General features: G+C 42.4%; 1 protein-coding gene across 12 annotated transcripts in view; it reads right to left on the bottom strand.

Moving 5' to 3' along the window:
- The window catches only part of FBXL13 (F-box and leucine rich repeat protein 13), a 178838-nt gene that overhangs the window by 101055 nt on the left and 59329 nt on the right, over window positions 1–18454 (bottom strand). The window lies entirely within an intron of this gene.

Below are 18454 nucleotides of genomic sequence, written 5' to 3'. Positions count from 1 at the left end.
TAGTCTCTCTGTGCCTCAGTTCCCCGTCTGTAATAGGAATAATAGCACTTCCCTACCTCACATGGATGTTATGAGGAAAAATACATTAAAGGCTGTGAGGTGTTCATATACTCTGGGAACAGCGGCCATATATGAACCTCAGATATATGGTCAGTACCCCTCAGGGCAAGGATCCTTACTGCCCAATATTCCCAATAAAGGGAATGATCCAACACTCATTTACATAGCAATACTCCCACTGACTGATAACATTTAGCATCTATCCAGTATTTCCTTTTTTAAAGTTTTCATCAGTTAATGAAATCAGTTAGCCAGTCTGAACACTTCCCCTTTGAGGTAGACATTAGCATCCTTTCTGGGGAAATGATGACAAAGAAGGGTTAAGTGAGTTGCCCAAGACCACATACCAGATTGGTGGCAGATCTGAGATCAGACTCAGAGGTCCCAGCTCAAACTCCAGATCACTCTTTCTCTCATACATCACTGACAGTTGTGTAGGAAGCAGAAACAGGCTCTGCATTTGAAATGTCTGACAACACATGCAAGCAACTGACTATGGGAGAAGATCTGGAAGGCTGTATGGAGGAAAAAAAAATGTAGCTTTCAAACTTTACACAGCATTCTAGTGGCTGTGGATCCCTCCCTCCTGCCCAAAAGCTCACATATGTTGTTTTGCATTAAAAATGTAATCCAGAGCATTTGGTAACAGTTTTTTCTAATATAAAACATTAAATCAGAGAGAAATTCGGGACATGGTAAGAGTGTGAGGAAGTGCCAAAGAATCCTTTAGGAGAAAATGTGCTGTGATCGAAGGCATTCTTTCACACCCCAATTACTGTAATAAGTAATGACAGGTTTCAGAGTAACAGCCGTGTTAGTCTGTATTCGCAAAAAGAAAAGGAGTACTTGTGGCACCTTAGAGACTAACCAATTTATTTGAGCATGAGCTTTCGTGAGCTCACGAAAGCTCATGCTCAAATAAATTGGTTAGTCTCTAAGGTACTCCTTTTCTCCAAGTACTCCAAGTACTCCTTTTCTTTTTGTAATAAGTAACTCACTTACAGCTGCTATATTGCCACACTGAAGAACTTAGACAGTTTTGCACACCCTCTGAAGAGTTGTGTAGCAAACCCACTGTTGCATTACTCATCACTATCCCCAGGCCCAGAATTATCTTAAACATTAAAGATTAGCTTGGGAGGTTGGAAGACCTTCTCACTGGGCCAACAAAATTTATTTTATCAGGTGGTACCTCTTAGAACATTTAAAAGCTCCAGAAAGAAAAAATCTCTTGCAGACAGTAGCCAGCATCAACTGAACTACCCCCTCTTCTCCAAATCTTGGGGCTTTTGCCAGCACAGAGATCCTCAGTATGGTAGGGAAGAGGACAACTAAGAACAGCAGAACTAATGAGAAGGGATGAAAAGGACAGATAATGGACCCATAAGAGAACAGCTGTTTTGGGCAGTAGAGCTAGTGAAGAAAAGCTGAGGAGGAAAAAGTGAGTTTATAAGCCACCCCGTGTCAACTGTTATGGACAAAAAGCCAGCACTGCACCTAGAGAGGCAGTATTTTAAAAAGAGCAGCTGGGAAAAGCCAGAATCAGGTCCAGAAGAGACAACTTACCAGCCAGGAGCAGAGCATAGGTGGGAGGCTGTGTCGAAGGTCTGTAACCACTAAGAGTTAGCATCTCAAGGAGCTGAGTGGGTGAGGTTAGAATCTGAGAAGTGGCTGAGTTGCTGCAGGTGACAAATCTAAAGGTTACAGTGATACTGAATCATCGAACTGTCATTCAAGTAATCACACCAGGGCCAAGGTCCTTGGGAGTAGCAGTGATACATGGAAAACAACTGATTAAGAGGCATTAACAGTTAGGTGGACCAGCCCTTCATGCTCTTCAAAGAAATAGTGGCATGAGAGTATGCTGCTGCTACAAAAGAGTTCCAGAGACTGGAAACTATCATAGAAGACAATTAAGAGTAAGAACTTCTTAAAGAGACAAAGCTGAATACACTGCCTATCCTTGAACACAGGACGTAGAGCCCAGTAAAAAGAGGACATAACAAATTGAGGTTCAGGGGGATGTGGTTTGATAATTGCCCTGCAGGAGGAGACTTCAAGCACGGACACCACTACATTGAAGGAGATAAGAAAGACTCCTGAAACAGTACCAAAAGAAAGAAAGGAAACTTGCGGTGGAATCTATCCAGATCTCTGATACTGAAGGGGGGAGAAAAAGACTTTGCCCTCAAAAGAGGGATGGACTGGAAGGTGCACCCCAGGCCTGAAGAGTTTCTAAGAGCAGCATTAACAGTGTGCCTTTTCTTGGACTGCTTCAAGGGGTTTAAACTAGTAATTACAGCATGTATAACTAACTACAATAAGCTGTAATCCTTCATGCCTAGGGTAACTGCATTATTTTCCTTATGCCAATGGCACTAAAGAACCTTTATATAACAGACATGTGTGCAAGTGGTTATTGTGAACCCACAAGGTTCTAGAACTCTGGAAAAACTGACAATCTACCAGGAACATGTCAGAGTTTGATGTACCTTAATATTTGTAGTGACCCAAAAAGGGAGGTGGTGGGAAATAAAGGTTTGTTACAATAGTAAGAATAGAAATGGGGCTGGGGCTAAAAAGGATCACAACAGTGTGGAACCAAACAACAGAAGAGGGCAGCCAAATTAAAAAGCAAGAGAAAGAAATGTATAGAAAAGAGAAAGGGATATACAAAAATGGAAGAGAAGAAATAGCAGATCAGGGAAAAAAAGAAAAGCTGTAGAATTATAGGGGAGTTGTTTATTTATTAAAAGAGTTGATCTGCCATTTGCTATAAATCAGAACATGTCCTCCATTGAAACACCACAACCAGAAACCACACTTGCATTTTGAAATTTCTTCTTCTGTACAATTTAATTACAAATGCCCCCAAGAGTATTTCTGAATCCAAATGATGTTAGAAAATTTTGGGCCAACCCTCCTAACTCCTACAGCCCCCTTACTCTCTTTTTTCCCCCTATAACCTCTCCCTTTTTATTACATTCCTTTCTCCTCCAACTCCAACAAACAGTTGTATCTGAGAGCTTTTCTCTTCCTCTTAATGAGTGTAGTGCTGGGGGGGTCCCTAAAAACTGTAATTATTATTAAAAACAAAACTGTCACAACATGTGGATGCCTTCTAAAATGCATTGACCTCAGGAATCAGCAGAACACTCCTTGCCAAATCTTCAGTTCCAGTGCTGTGAATACTAATAGCAGCAAGCTCTACATGCAACTCCCAGGCACATTTGGAGGTCAAATAGTTCTCCAGGATCTCTCCCCTGTTACAGATCACTGGATGGGTGGACTAATACCACAAACAGTGAGTTATATTTTATCCCTCCAACATGCTTATTTTCCTTTTGGCACAAAGTCAGTTTGAGTTTGTCAGTTTGGAAGAATATTGTAACTGCAGAAACAAAAACAAACTGCTACAATATACATATCATGCACATACCTTACCCACCAAAGTAGTAATACATGAATGCATAAACGCAATTAAAACCCCAACATTTTGCAACTGATTCATTCAAGATAGCAAATACAAAACTTGTTTAGCCAGCCAACAAGCCCTAAAAAACAGCCAAGGTCAATGCTGTTCTATTAACAATAAACAATTAAAAAAAAAAAAAGGTTGCCAGAAATCTATTAATCTTGGATTCATCTTGAATGAGATCAGAACTGTGGTTCATGGCAGTTAGAGTGGAAAGCTCATAACATCTTTAGGCCAGTGGTTTTCAAACTGCAGGTCATGACCCAGTACTAGGTCATGGATTGTAAGGCTCTAGGTCATGGCAGCTCTGATCAGCACCACTGACAGGGCCGTTAAAAATCCCGTTGGCAGTGCTGCCTGGCTAATGCAAGCTAGTCCCTACCAGTTCTGTCACCGCACAGAAGCGGCCAGCAGCAGGTCCAGCTCCTAGGCGGTGGGACCACAGGGCTCTGCACGCTGCCCCCACCCTGAGCACTGGCTCTGCACTCGCATTGGCTGAGAACCGGCCAATGGGAGCTTGGGGGCAGTGCCTGCAGGCGAAAGCCACACGGAGCCGCTTGCACACCTCTGCCTAGGAGCCAGACCTCCTACTGGCCGCTTCCGGGGCGCAGCACAGTCTGTGGTGTCAAGACAGGCAGGAAGCCTGCCTTAGCACCCCTGCTGTGCCGCTGACCAGGCGCTGCCTGAGGTAAGCCTGCACCCCAACCCCATGTCCCAATCCCCTGCCCCAGCCCTGAGCCCTCCCCCACAAACCCAGAGCCTCTTCTTGCACCCCACTCTCCTCATCCCCAGCCCCACCCAAGAGCCTGCACCCCTAGCCCAGAGCCCTGACCCCCTCCCACACCCAACCCCCTGCCTGAGCCCTGAGCCCCCTCCAAACCCAGAGCCCCCTCCTGCACCCCAAACCCCTCATCCCCAGCCCCACCCACAGTCCTCACCCCAACGCGCCTCAGCCCTGAGCCCCTCCCAAACCCCTCATCCCCGGCTCCGTTGAGTCGCAGGTATCAACAATTTTCTTCAACTGGGTCACCAGAAAAAAAGTTTGTAAACCACTGCTTTAAGCTATACTTGAACAGACAATTCAATTCAGTTTGTTCAATTCAATTCAAGAAAAACCTCTGAGTGGCGGCGCTCTGATATGATCTTCAGCAATCTGAAAACAGCAGGATGGAAAAATAGGCCTGCAGTAATTTTAAAACCATTGTATCTTACTCTCTGCTTCAATCAAGCTTCCATAACAGTTCAAAGGTCATGCACAGGCAGGCTGCGTGCCCAATATCAGTGGATTTGTAACAGAATAAATTATTGCTACTAATTTGAATAGCAAAAAAACACTGATTGAAATGTCTTTCACTCTTAAAGTGGATCACTGAATATCCATAATTAGAACAAGCTGTTTCAGATATACACTTCTTTAAGATTCTTTGCAATCACACAGACACTTGAATCATGAATCACTTTTAACAAATGACAGTGAACAGTTAAAAATGGTTATAATCTTTGATTTTGAGCCCGCTCAAGATACAGAATTTCAGCAATTATAGAAAGATATATAGTTTGTAGATATAATGTGCGGTCATATAGAATAACATTTAGTGTCTTTGATGTGCAGGTTTAAGATAAACAAAAGTGCATTTTAACTTATAAGTTGCATTGATCTAGTTCTAGGTAATCAACACTATACATTAGTGGAAAACAGTATTTTTACAAAGAAGGTGAGTAAAAACAATTAAAGACATACAACTTTATGGGTAGGGGTAGCAGTAAGTATTCTTCATAAGGTTTCAGAGTGGTAGCCGTGTTAGTCTGTATCAGCAAAAAAAATGAGGAGTCCTTGTCGCACACCTTAGAGACTAACAAATTTATTTGGGCATAAGCTTTCATGGGCTAGAACCCACTTCATCAGATGCATGGAATGGAAAATACAGTAGCAGGTAAATATATATGTAAGCAGTGTCAGGATGAGCTCCACCCTGACATCTGGTGGTGAGGTGTGGCAAGTTGTGGAAAAGAACTTCAGGGGCCGATCTCATTTGCATAGGCACACCCACCACGCCTAGAATGAGGCCACAGCTGCCCAAATGGTCACTTTGGCTGCTGTGGGATCCCCAGTGTCTCTGTTATTGGGGCAGAAAAAATAAATTGTTATTACCCTGATTATGGGAACTGTGCTTGGAACTGTACGTGGCCTTTTGTTATGATGGAGGGACTCACCATCAACTAAGCAGCACTCGCTAGGCAAGGGTCATGGGTTCCAAAACTCTGAATTGAGAGAGGCTGGGGACAAGTATTAATACTTGGTGGCTTGGGCCCCTGGGTGAGGGCCTTACATGCTAATTGCACTTCCTCCTCTCTCCACTGTGGAATATCAGAGCTAATTTTGATTCCATTAAGAGTCTAGTTACAGGCTGCTGAGCTCACTTTGGGCTAATGGTGCACCAGCACTGAGGCTCCCCTACTACAAGCTGAAGTCACCAAAGAGCTGAACTGATTAAGAGCTGAAATCACTGAGCATTCTGTTAGGTAGTGGGGGGAGCCTGAAGATATATTGTGGAGCAGTTTGTGGGATGGCTGGAGTGCCTTGTGGACAGGCTGGTGGAGCAGTTCATAGGACGGCGGGAGCAGCTTGTGGGACGTGGAGCAGTTAGTGGACCAGCTGGTGGAGCAGTTTGTGGGACGGCGGGAGCTGCTCGTGGGGAGCGCAGCGGAGCAGTTCATGGGGCGGCTGGCAGAGCGGAGCGAAGGCCTATGGAGCTGTGGGGCGGTCAGCTTCAGATCATGTAAGGTGCCCCTTACCTCTCTTCCCCCCCACCCCCCATCTCCACCTGGGTTGGGAGGTAAAGCTCTGCAGATAAACTTTTGAACTCTGGGGCTGCCCTGACCAGGGATAGAGACTTTTGGGGCATTGGACTTTTGGGACTTTGGGTTGCTGAACTCAAGAACCAAAGGGAAAGGGCATGCCCCAATTTGCTTGGGGTGGGTTTTTTGCTCATGGGTTATGTTACGAATCCTGTTGGTGGTGTTTCCCCAACATAATGACACATTGTTTCTCTCTGTTATTAAAAGGCTTTTTGCTACACTCAGACTATGTGCTTGCGAGAGGGGAAGCATTGCCTCTTGGAGGCGCCCAGCAGAGGTGGTATATATTTGTCCCAGGTCATTGGGTGGGGGCTCGAGCCAGTTTGCATTGTGTTATTGGAATGAATCCCCTAGATATTGAACCCGGCCCTTGTACATATACGTAGTACGTGAAAAGATGGGAGTTGCCTTATGCATCTGATGAAGTGGGTCCTAGCCCAGGGAAGCTTATACCAAATAAATTTGTTAGTCTCCAAGGTGCCACAAGGACTTCTTATTGTTTTTATTCTTCATAAATATACTATTCAAAAAGGGCTCTCATTATTACTAAACAGGGAAGAACTGTTATAAATGATCTAATGCTTAACAGAGATATAAAGTTGCTTATTTGCCTGCAGAGCTGGATTTGGAATACAGCTTTTTAATATCACAAGGAAACAGTGCCCCAGTACCAGGAAGAGCAATGGATGGCACCCCCAAAATGGAAATATTGCAGAGGCTGATCTATGTTTTCACCCATGCTCAGCTCCGTTTCCCCTCCAATTTCACCCACACCATCCACTTCCAGTTACTGCTTCCCCATTAGCTGACTGTTTGGAAGCTGAGAGCCAATCAGGTTCTGGCCAGCTCCTACCCCTCGACCCACCAGTGGGCAGGGTGGGGCACACCTCCGCCAAAGGGGAGGCAGTAACTGTGTGCAAGTGGAGGGGAAGAGGTGAGAGCAAGACTCAGAAGGGCTAGCACAGCTGCCGTGGTGCCCAGGACAGGGCACTCCTACCCCTCTACCCCCACCTTCAAGGTGCACCTCTGCTGCAACCAAAAAGAAAAAGGAGTACTTGTGGCACCTTAGAGTTTTAACCAATTTATTTGAGCATAAGCTTTCGTGAGCTACAGCTCACTTCATCAGATGCATAAAAGTGGAAAAGGCCGTGAGGATGTTTTTATACACACAAACCATGAAAAAAATGGGTGTTTAACTTCAAAAGGTTTTCTCCCCCCACCCCACTCTCCTGCTGGTAATAGCTTATCTAAAGTGATCACTCTCCTTACAATGTGTATGATAATCAAGGTGGGCCATTTCCAGCACAAATCCAGGATTTAACAAGAACATCTGAGGAACGGGGGGGCAGTAGGAAAAAACAAGGGGAAATAGCCACTCCCAGTCTCTATTCAAGCCTAAGTCATTATGCAAGGTTACCTAAGTTAATTGTATCCAATTTGCAAATTAATTCCAATTCAGCAGTTTCTCACTGGAGTCTGGTTTTGAAGTTTGTTGTAAATATCAACTTTCATGTCTGTAATCGCGTGACCAGAGAGATGGAAGTGTTCTCCAACTGGTTTATGAATGTTATAATTCTTGACATCTGATTTGTGTCCAATTATTCTTTTACGGAGAGACTGTCCAGTTTGACCAATGTACATGGCAGAGGGGCATTGCTGGAACATGATGGCATATCACATTGGTAGATGTGCAGGTGAACAAGCCTCTGATAGGGCCTAATAACATCAGCCACCCTGTGATGGTGTCCCCTGAATAGATATGTGGGCACAGTTGGCAACAGGCTTTGTTGCAAGGATAGGTTCCTGGGTTAGTGGTTCTGTTGTGTGGTATGTAGTTGCTGGTGAGTATTTGCTTCAGGTTGGGGGGCTGTCTGTAGGCAAGGACTGGCCTGTCTCCCAAGATTTGTGAGAGTGATGGGTTGTCCTTCAGGATAGGTTGTAGATCCTTGATAATGAGTTGGAGAGGTTTTAGTTGGGGGCTGAAGGTGACGGCTAGTGGCGTTCTGTTATTTTCTTTGTTGGGTCTGTCCTGTAGTAGGTGACTTCTGGGTACTCTTCTGGCTCTATCAATCTGTTTCTTCACTTCCACAGGTGGTTATTGTAGTTGTAAGAATGCTTGATAGAGATCTTGTAGGTGTTTGTCTCTGTCAGAGGGGTTGGAGCAAATGCGGTTGTATTGTAGAGCTTAGCTGTAGACAATGGACTGTGCGGTGTGATCTGGGTGAAAGCTGGAGGCATGTAGGTAGGAATAGCGGTCAGTAGGTTTCCAGTATAGGGTGGTGTTTATGTGACCATCGCTTATTAGCACCATAGTGTCCAGGAAGTGGATCTTTTGTGTGGACTGGTCCAGGCTGAGGTTGCTGGTGAGATGGAAATTGTTGAAATCATGGTGGAATTCCTCAAGGGCTTCTTTTCCATGGGTCCAGATGAGGAAGATGTCATCAATATAGCGCAAGTAGAGTAGGGGTATTAGAACAACGCTTCTTCAGCTTTCGTCCCCTAAGTCAGCCATAAAAATGTTGGCATACTGTGGGGCCATGCGGGGACCCATAGCAGTGCTGATGATTTGAAGGTATACATTGTCTCCCAATGTGAAATAGTTATGGGTGAGGACAAAGTCAAAGTTCAGCCACCAGGTTTGCCGTGACATTATTGGGGATAGTGTTCCTGATGGCTTGTAGTCCATCTTTGTGTGGAACGTTGGTGTAGAGGGCTTCTACATCCATAGTGGCCAGGATGGTATTTTCAGGAAGATCACCGATGGATTGTAGTTTCCTCACAAAGTCAGCAGTGTCTTGAAGATAGGTGGGAGTGCTGGTAGAGTATGGCCTGAGGAGGGAGTCTACATAACCAGACAATCCTGCTGTCAGGGTGCCAATGCTTGAGATGATGGGCGCCCAGGATTTCCAGGTTTATGGATCTTGGGTAGTAGATAGACTATCCCAGGTCGGCGTTCCAGGGGTGTGTCTGTGTGGATTTGATCTTGTGCTTTTTCAGGGAGTTTCTTGAGCGAATTCTGTAGTTTCTTTTGGTAACCCTCAGTGGGATCAGACTCTGAAGTCTGCTGCGACCACATATTTTAAAACTGTACCAAAACTAGAGAAATTTATATTAAAAGCTATGCACAGATAAAGACCCACAAAATATAGAAGTTGCTACTGTACTACGATTGACTGTAGGTGAAGCAATTGGCACTGTTAATGGGAAGTGTGGGGAACCTTCATAATAATCAGACCCTGTTTTCACTTGCTTATAACTTTGACAAACTAACCATTTAGGCTGAAATTTTCCATGCCAGGTGTCTGTCTCAGGCTGATGATTTTTTTTTTTTTAAATTTAAGTCAAAATGGTTCCGCTGATTCCAAGAACAAAGCCAGGGGAAAACACATTGGTATTTACTTATTATTATTAGGGCTGTTGATTAATTGCAGTTAACTCACGCGATTAACTCAAAAAATCGAATTGCAATTAAGATTAAATCGCAGTCTTAATTGCACTGTTAAACAATGGAATACCAATTGAAATTTATTAAGTACTTTGAATTTTTCTCTACATTTTCATATATATTGTATTTCGGTGTTGTAATTGAAATCAAAGGGTATATTATTTTTGCTTATAAATATTTGCACTGTAAAAATGATAATAGTATTTTTCAATTCCCCTCATACAAGTACTGTAGTGTAATCTGTCATAAAAGTGCAACTGACAAATGTAGATTGTTACATAACTGCACTCAAACACAATGTAAAACTTTAGAGCCTACAAGTCCACTCAGTCCTACTTCTTGTTCAGCCAATCGCTAAGACAAACAAGTTTGTTTATATTTACAAGAGATAATGCTGCCCTCCTTATTTACAATGTCAATGTCACCCCCCCCCCAGACGTTCTTGTTAAACCCTGGATTTGTGCTGGAGATGGCCCACCTTGATTATCATACACATTGTAAGGAGAGTGTGATCACTTTAGATAAGCTATTACCAGCAGGAGAGTGGCTGGGGGGGTGGGGGAGGAGGAAAACCTTTTGTAGTGGTAAACACCCATTTTTTCCATGGTTTGTGTGTATAAAAAGATCTTCTGTACTTTCCACAGTATGCATCCGATGAAGTGAGTTGTAGCTCATGAAAGCTTATGCTCAAATAAATTGGTTAGTCTCTAAGGTGCCACAAGTACCCCTTTTCTTTTTACCAGAAAGTGAGAACAGGCATTTGCATGTTACTTTTATAGCTGGTATTGGAAGGTATTTACAAGCCAGATATGCTAAACATTCGTATGCTCCTTCATGTTTCAGCCACCATTCCAGAGGACATGCTTCCATGCTGATGACGCTCGTTAAAAAAATAATGCATTAATTATATTTGTGACTAACCTCCTTGGGAGAGATTGTATGTCCCCTGCTCTGTTTTAGCCGCATTCTGCCATATATTTCATGTTATAGCAGTCTTGGATGATGACCCAGAACATGTTGTTCATTTAAAGAACACTTTCACTGCAGATTTCACAAAACAAAGAATGTACCAATGTGAGATTTCTAAAGAAAGCTACAGCACTCTACCCAAGGTTTAAGAATTTGAAATGCCTTCCAAAATCTGAGAGGAACAAGGTGTGGAGCATGCTTTCAGATGTCTTAAAAGAGCAACACTCTGATGCACAAACTACAGAACCTGAACCACCAAAAAAGAAAATCAACCTTCTGCTGGTGGCATCTGACTCAGATAATGAAAATGAACATGCATCGATCTGTACTGCTTTGGATTGTTATCAAACAGAACCGGTCATCAGCACGGACACATGTTCCCTGGAATGGTGGTTGAAGCATGAAGGGACATATGAATCTTTAGCGCATCTAGTGCATAAATATCTTGTGATGCTGACTACAATGGTGCCATGAGAATGCCTGTTCTCACTTTCAGGTGACATTGTAAACAAGAAGCCAACAACATTATCTCCTACAAATGTAAACGAACTTGTTTGTCTGAGCAATTGGCTGAACAAGAAGTAGGACAGAACTTGCAGGCTCTAAAATTTTACATTGTTTTATTTTTGAATGCAGGTTTTGTTGTACGTAATTCTACATTTGTAAGTTCAACTTTCATGATAAAGAGATTGCACTACAGTACTTGTATGAGGTGAATTGAAAAATACTCTCTCTTTTGCTCTTTTACAGTGAAAATACTTGTAATCAAAAATATAAAGTGAGCACTGTACACTTTGTATTCTGTGTTGTAACTGAAATCAATATATTTGAAAATGTAGAAAACATCCAAAAATATTTAAAATGAATAGTATTCTATCATTGTTTAACCGTGCAATTAATCATAATTTTTTAAATTGCTTGACAGCCCTAATCATCATCATTATTGTTACTGAGCTGCGAAAAATGTTTCTCTGCAGTCTGGACCTTGACCATATCTTGACCAAGAAATTTGGACCTTGACAAAAAATAATTGACTACCCCTGATCTAAAGGTTCCAACCCTACAGTTGACTCATGTAGGTGTCAATATGATGTCACATGCAGGAATTTGTTTTTTCAGTTTGTTTTTTTTTTTTTTTCCCTTTTTAAAAAAACCTAAAAATTACACACAAAGGTTAGGAAATGCCAGAATTCAGGTTTCCCAGGCAACCTTAATTCAGTCCCCTTGTGTGTTCTTTAATTACATTATCAGGGCTGGCTTTAGGCCGATTCCCCCAAATCGGGCCCCTGTTAAGTTTTACTCACCTGGTGGCGCTCTGGATCTTTGGCAGCATGCAGTATTCAAGGTATGGGCATACTATATGGATTTATATGGTAGCATTATGATATTTTCTGTCTTATTATCTATCCCTTTCCAAATGGTTCCTAACATTGTTCGCTTTTTTGACCGCTGCTGTACACTGAGCAGATGTCTTCAGAGAACTATCCATGATGACTCCAAGTTCTCTCTCAAGTGGTAACAGCTAAATTAAAACTCCATCGTTTTGTATGTACAGTTGGGATTAAGTTTTCCAATGTGCAATACTTTGCACTTAATGAATTTCATCTGCCATTTTGTTGCCTAATCACCCAGTTGTGTGAGATCCCTTTGTAACTTAGTCAGTTTTGGACTTAACTATAAGTAATTGTGTATCATCTGCAAATTTTTCCACCTCATTGTTCACCTCTTTTTCCAGATCATTTATGAAAAATTAAACTGCACAGGTCCCAGTACATATCTTTGGGGATCCCTGCTATTTACTTTTCTCCATTGTGAAAACTGACAATTTATTCCTACCCTTTGTTTCCCCATCTTTTAACCAGTTACTAATCCATGCGAGGACCTTTCTCTCTTCTGCCATGACTCCTTACTTTGCTTAAGAACCTTTGGTATAAGACCTTGTCAAAGGCTCTCTGAAAGTCCAAGTACACTATTTCAACTGGATCACCCTTGACCACATGCTTGTTAACACACTTGGACAATTCTAATCTATTGGTGAGGCATGGTTTCCCCTCTACAAAAGCCATGTTGAATTTTGATTCAACCTATGTATCTGATAATTCTATTCTTTACTAGAGTTTCAACCAATTTGCCTTGTACTGAAGTTAGGCTTACTGGCCTGTAACTGCCAGGATTGCCTCTGGAACACTTTTTTTTTTTAAATCACCACATTAGCTATCCACCAATCATCTGATACAGAAGCTGATTTAAGCAACAGTTTACATACCACAGTTAGTTGTGCAATTTCATATCCGAGTTCTTTCAGAACTCTTGGGTAAATACCATCTGGTTCTGGGATCTTATTACTGTTTCATTTTGTTCCAAAACATCCTCTACTGACACCTCAATTTGGGACAGTTCCTTAGATCTGTCACCTAAAAAGACTTGCTCAGATACGCAAATCTCCCTCACATCATCTATAGAATTTACTTAGCTTCTCTGCAATGGATTTTTCTTCCATGAATGCTCCTTTAGCATCTTGAGCACCCAGTGGCACCACTGATTGCTTGTCAGTCTTCCTGCTTCTGATGTATTTTTAAAAACATTGCTGTTAGTTTTTGTGCCTTTTGCTATTTGCTCTTCAAAATTCTTTTTTGGCCTGCCTAATTATACTTTTACACTTGACTAGCCAGAGTTTATGCTTCTTTCTATTTTCCTCACTAGGATTTGACTTCCAATTTTTAAAAGGATGCCTTTTTACCTCTGTCTCTTTTACTCTGTTTAAACATAATGGCACTTTTTTGGTCCTCTTTTTTTATTTGGGGTATACATTTAGTTTGAGCCACTATTATGGTGTTTTTAAATAGTTTCCACGTAGCTTGCAGACATTTCACTCTTGCGACTGTTCCTTTTAATTTCTGTTTAACTAGCTTCCTCAATTTTGTTCTCCTTTTTGAAGTTAAATGCTACTACAGAGGGTTTCTTTGGTATTTTCCCCCCTATAGGATGTTAAATTTAATTACATTATGGTTGCTATTACTGAGCAGATCAGCTATATTCCCCTCTTCGGCCACATCCTGTGATGCACTTAGAATTAAACCAAGAACTGCCCCTCCCTTTGTGGGTTCCAGGACTAGCTGCTCCAAGAAGCAGCCTTTAATGGTATTTAGAAATTTTAACTCTGCATCCCTTCCTGAGGTGACGTATACCTGGTCAATATGGGGCTGGCTGAAATCCCACATTGTTATTGGGTTTTTTGTTTTTGTAGCCTCTTTAATCTCCCTGACCATTTCACAATCACCATCGCCATTCTGGTCAGTAGTATATTCCTACTGCTATATTCTTATTATTCAAGCATGGAATTTCTATCCACAGAGATTCTATGGTACAGTTTGATTCATTTAAGATTTTTATTGTATTTGACTATATACTTTCTTTTAAATGCCACACCCATGAACACAACCTACTCTGTCATTCCTATATATTTCGTATTACTATGTCCATTGATTATTATCATTCCACCAAGTTTCAGTGATACCTATTATATCAAAATTCTCATTTAATATCAGGCAATCAAGTTCACCCATCTTAGTATTTAGACTTCTAGCACTTGTACGCAAACACTTATAAAATGAGTATTTAGTAAGTATTTAGTTGTGACGTAACTGAATGGGGCTGTTTTTTGTTCAACTGTTTCTCTTCAGTTCCTACCTGTACATCAACTTCTATCCTATCTTCTTTACTAATATACAGAGTCCCCCCTTCAGCAAATTCATCCCTATAAGATGTTTCCACCCAAACTGCATGCTCTTCCACATCTGTTGGCTTTCCCCCAGCCCTTAGTTTAAAATCTTCTCCGCAACCTTTAACTTTACATGTCAGTAATCTGATTCTGTTTTGGTTTAGGTGGAGCCCATCCTTTCTGTATAGGCTCCTCCTTTCCCAAAAGTTTCCCCAGTTCCTAATAAGCCTAAATTCCTCCTCCCAATACCATTGTCTCATCCATGCATTGAGACCCACACACAGGGTCAGTCAGACAGGCAGAACTGCAGGAACTGGAAGCATTTCATAGGATGCTACCATGGAGGACCTGGATTTTAATCTCTTACCTAACAGCCTAAATTTGGCCTCCGGGCCCCATGTCATTGTTACCTACATGTACCATGACCACGGGCTCTTCCTCAGCACTGCACATAAGATAATGTATGTATATAACTAATGCTGCAGTAACTACCGTAGCATAATTACTTGAGGTTTATAAGTATTAATTTGGTAATAATTGTACTTTGGGCTTATAAACAGAAACCAACCTTCAAGTTATCATCTATCTAGTTATTAAGGGGAAACCAGTTCCCAATTATCAAAACTCCAGTGGAATCCCTAGCTTCATTATACCTAAGGTTGCAGGAGACTGTGTCAAGTTTGGGAACTAAAGCTTTGGAACTATTTAAAAACTAGTATTCTATATAGCACCAATGACTTCACTAGCTCCTATTACTTGCTCTGCAGGGGAAACGGCCAGTGGATCTGCATAAAGACATTCCCAATAGCTAAGCCCCAATCCATGCTTGTCCCCCAAATCGCACTGCACAGCAGCCCCCCACAGAACTAAATTCAGTGGCATGAATGGGTGTGGCTCCTATTTACAAGCTCCTCACCTCCTGCCCCCAGTACAATGGAACCACAATATTAAGCTGCTAATGAGGCCTTCCACAAATACGGATTAAGAGACAGGATCTAGATTCCCAGCATGAACAGGTTGGAGACAATTTATTGAAAATGTTCACTCAAAAATTGTATTATTAATTGTAAATACAGATCATACTGGATATACAAAATAAGATATATTATTAAATATCAGGTAATTACAATTGTTGCCCCCTTTTACCCAAGCAGTTAGCCATTAGTCAGAATCTTGTGGGCTGTTTCCACTAGGAGGAGAAATTAATGAAACGTCAAATATTTCCTTGACACAATCCTGTTTATTTACAAAGAATGTAGATAAAGTCCTGTTTCCCTGAACATAGTTGGAAACACACACGATACAGTTTCCTTGTTCAATATTCTTACTCTTTTTCCAGCCACTACTCTACCCCAAAATCTCTGTCTTGTAGCTTTCTCTCAGGGTCAGGCTACAAGTGTTTCTCTGAGGGCTTGTCTTTACTGTAACCGTAGCTTAAGTTAGTACACTCAAGGTAGACTAAGTCTACACTAGACATCTTACTGTGGCACAGCTGTACCACTGCAGATGCACTGCTGTAAGGACTCCTGTGTAGCCACTCTAAGGCAATTGACATAATTAAACCACCCCCAATGAGCAGTGGTAGCTATGTCGGCAGGAGAGCATCTCCTGCCAACATAGCACTGTCCACACAAGCACTTCTGTCAATATAACTTATGTCAGTCAGGGGTGTGTTATTTTTCACACCCCTGACCAACAAAAGTTTTACAGACAAAGTTGATAGTGATTATTTCACTCGAAACAGCCTAGCATGAGTGAGAGCAACTGCACATCGAAACAACACTGGATTTACACAGAGTGATTTGATTAGCAATGCAGAGTGCTTGGATTAATTGCTGATGGGTTGTAACATGAGCTGCTGTATGTACCAGAAAAAGATAACAAAATCTTAAATAATGTGTTCTTTTAAGGACACTGATGTAAAGAGGAAAGATTCAGCTACTGTTGTACAAAACTAAATCACTTAAAATGCCGCCCAGAAGTTCCTAATGCAAGTGCCGACTACTAAGTTCAGGAGTTACTTACATCAGTCTACTCCCAGAGGCTTCAGGACACCTCCACGCACTTGTCTACACTCTGAGCTTCTAAAGACAAAGTAATCTTCATTCTAAATACTAAGTGTCATTATTATATCTCAAGCAGCACCCTCTATTCACTTTTTTTCTTATTGGGGCCATACAGTATCCTTTATTTCCTCTTAGATATAAAAACTATAAATATAAAAATGACCCAAAAGGCTTGAGAAGCTCAAAGGTTCCTGCCAAGTTGGTTTGGGCTCTATAGCATTTCACAGTCCCTTAATCATAGCAACAATACCTGGACATATAGCAGTGACCCTGGCTTCAGTTACTGATGGGCTCTAAGATACCATATGATCATCAGACAAGTAATTTACATTGCAGTAATGTCTAGATGCCCCAGTCAGTGATTGGTTACTCAATGTTTGTTGCTAGGCACTGTATACAGATATGCAATAAATAAATAAATAAAATAAATGTGAAAAGAACATTAAGATTGCAAAGTCAAGCACTCAAAGGTTAGGAAATACAAAACTTAAGGGTGCCTGTCCATATCCATCATGATTAAGGGTACATATTATTCACGGGTATTTTTAGTAAGAGTCATGGACAGGTCACGGGCAGTAAACAAAAATTCACGACCTGTGACCTGTCCATGACTTTTACTATATACCACTGAATAAATCTTGGGGGGAGGGAGGGGTGGCCCAGGGTGCCGCAGGTACTTGGGGGATGGCCTGGGGGGGCACTGTAGGTGCTCAGGGGGAGGCGAGCAGTGGCATGCAGCCCAGGACCCCCGCTGGTGCTGGGAGTGTGGGTTGGCAGGCTCCCTACCTGGCTCTGCACCTCCCCAGAAGCAGCAACACCCCCTCCCTCAGCTCCTAGGCAGAGGTGCGGCCAGCAGCTCAGTGCACTGCCTTCGCCCTGAGTGCTGGGTACCACAGCCAATGGGAGCTGCGGGGGTGGTGCCTGCAGTCAGAGGCAGTGTGCAGAGCTGCCTGGGCACGCCTCCAGAGCGGAGGGAGAGGGATGTCACCACTTCTGGGGAGCCCCCCCGAGGTAAGGGTTCTGGGCAGCACTTACCCCCTCCTGTGCCCCAACCCCCAGCCTTGAGCCCCCTCCCACACCCAAACTCTTGCTGCTGCTGCTGCTGAGGGAGGGGGGCATGGTGGCCCAAGACTGACCCAGCAGTGGCTGGCTCAGGGACTGCCTGAAATGCTCAGGCAACCTCTGGGCCAACCGCACCAGCTGCTGCAGAAGTCACGGAGGTCCCGGAAAGTCATGGAATCCATGACCTCCATGACAAACTTGCAGCCTTAATCATGATACAAAACTTTAATTACAAGATTGCATACTAATTTTTCCACAGGATCCTACCTTATTCAGTGCATGGATACTTATTCATTACTTACTGTGACCTTAGACCATACGCCATCCAAACCCTACACTGAATACAGAAATAATAATTTCCTTCTGGGCATTCCTATGGTGCTTTCACCATAGTATCCAAGTACTTCACAAACAAATTCATTAATGTTCACAATACCCCTGTAAGAATAGGTGGCATTTTTATCCCCGTTTTACAGATGTGGAGCTGATTAAAGCCCAAATTGTCAAAAATGTCCACTAATTTTGGGTGTCCAACTCAAGTCACCTAGGACCTCATTTTTCAGAGTACCTAGCACTTTAAAGAGTAGCTCCAGTTGACTTCCATTGCAGTTGTGAGTGCTCAGCACTTCCACAAATCAGAAGAACATACAATTAGTGGCCATCACTGAAAGTACTGGTTTAAGCAACTTGCCTAGCATCTCACAGGAACTCTGATGCAGAGGAAGAAATAGAATCCATTTTCCAGCCTGACATTCAACTTCCCTAAACAAAAGAATCCTTCCTTAACCAATTACACA

This window comes from Lepidochelys kempii, chromosome 1 (genome assembly GCF_965140285.1).
Source record: "Lepidochelys kempii isolate rLepKem1 chromosome 1, rLepKem1.hap1, whole genome shotgun sequence".
Taxonomy (NCBI): Eukaryota; Metazoa; Chordata; order Testudines; family Cheloniidae; genus Lepidochelys; species Lepidochelys kempii.
Note: the sequence above shows the minus strand (reverse complement) of the source record. Positions and strands in the feature narration are given on the sequence as shown.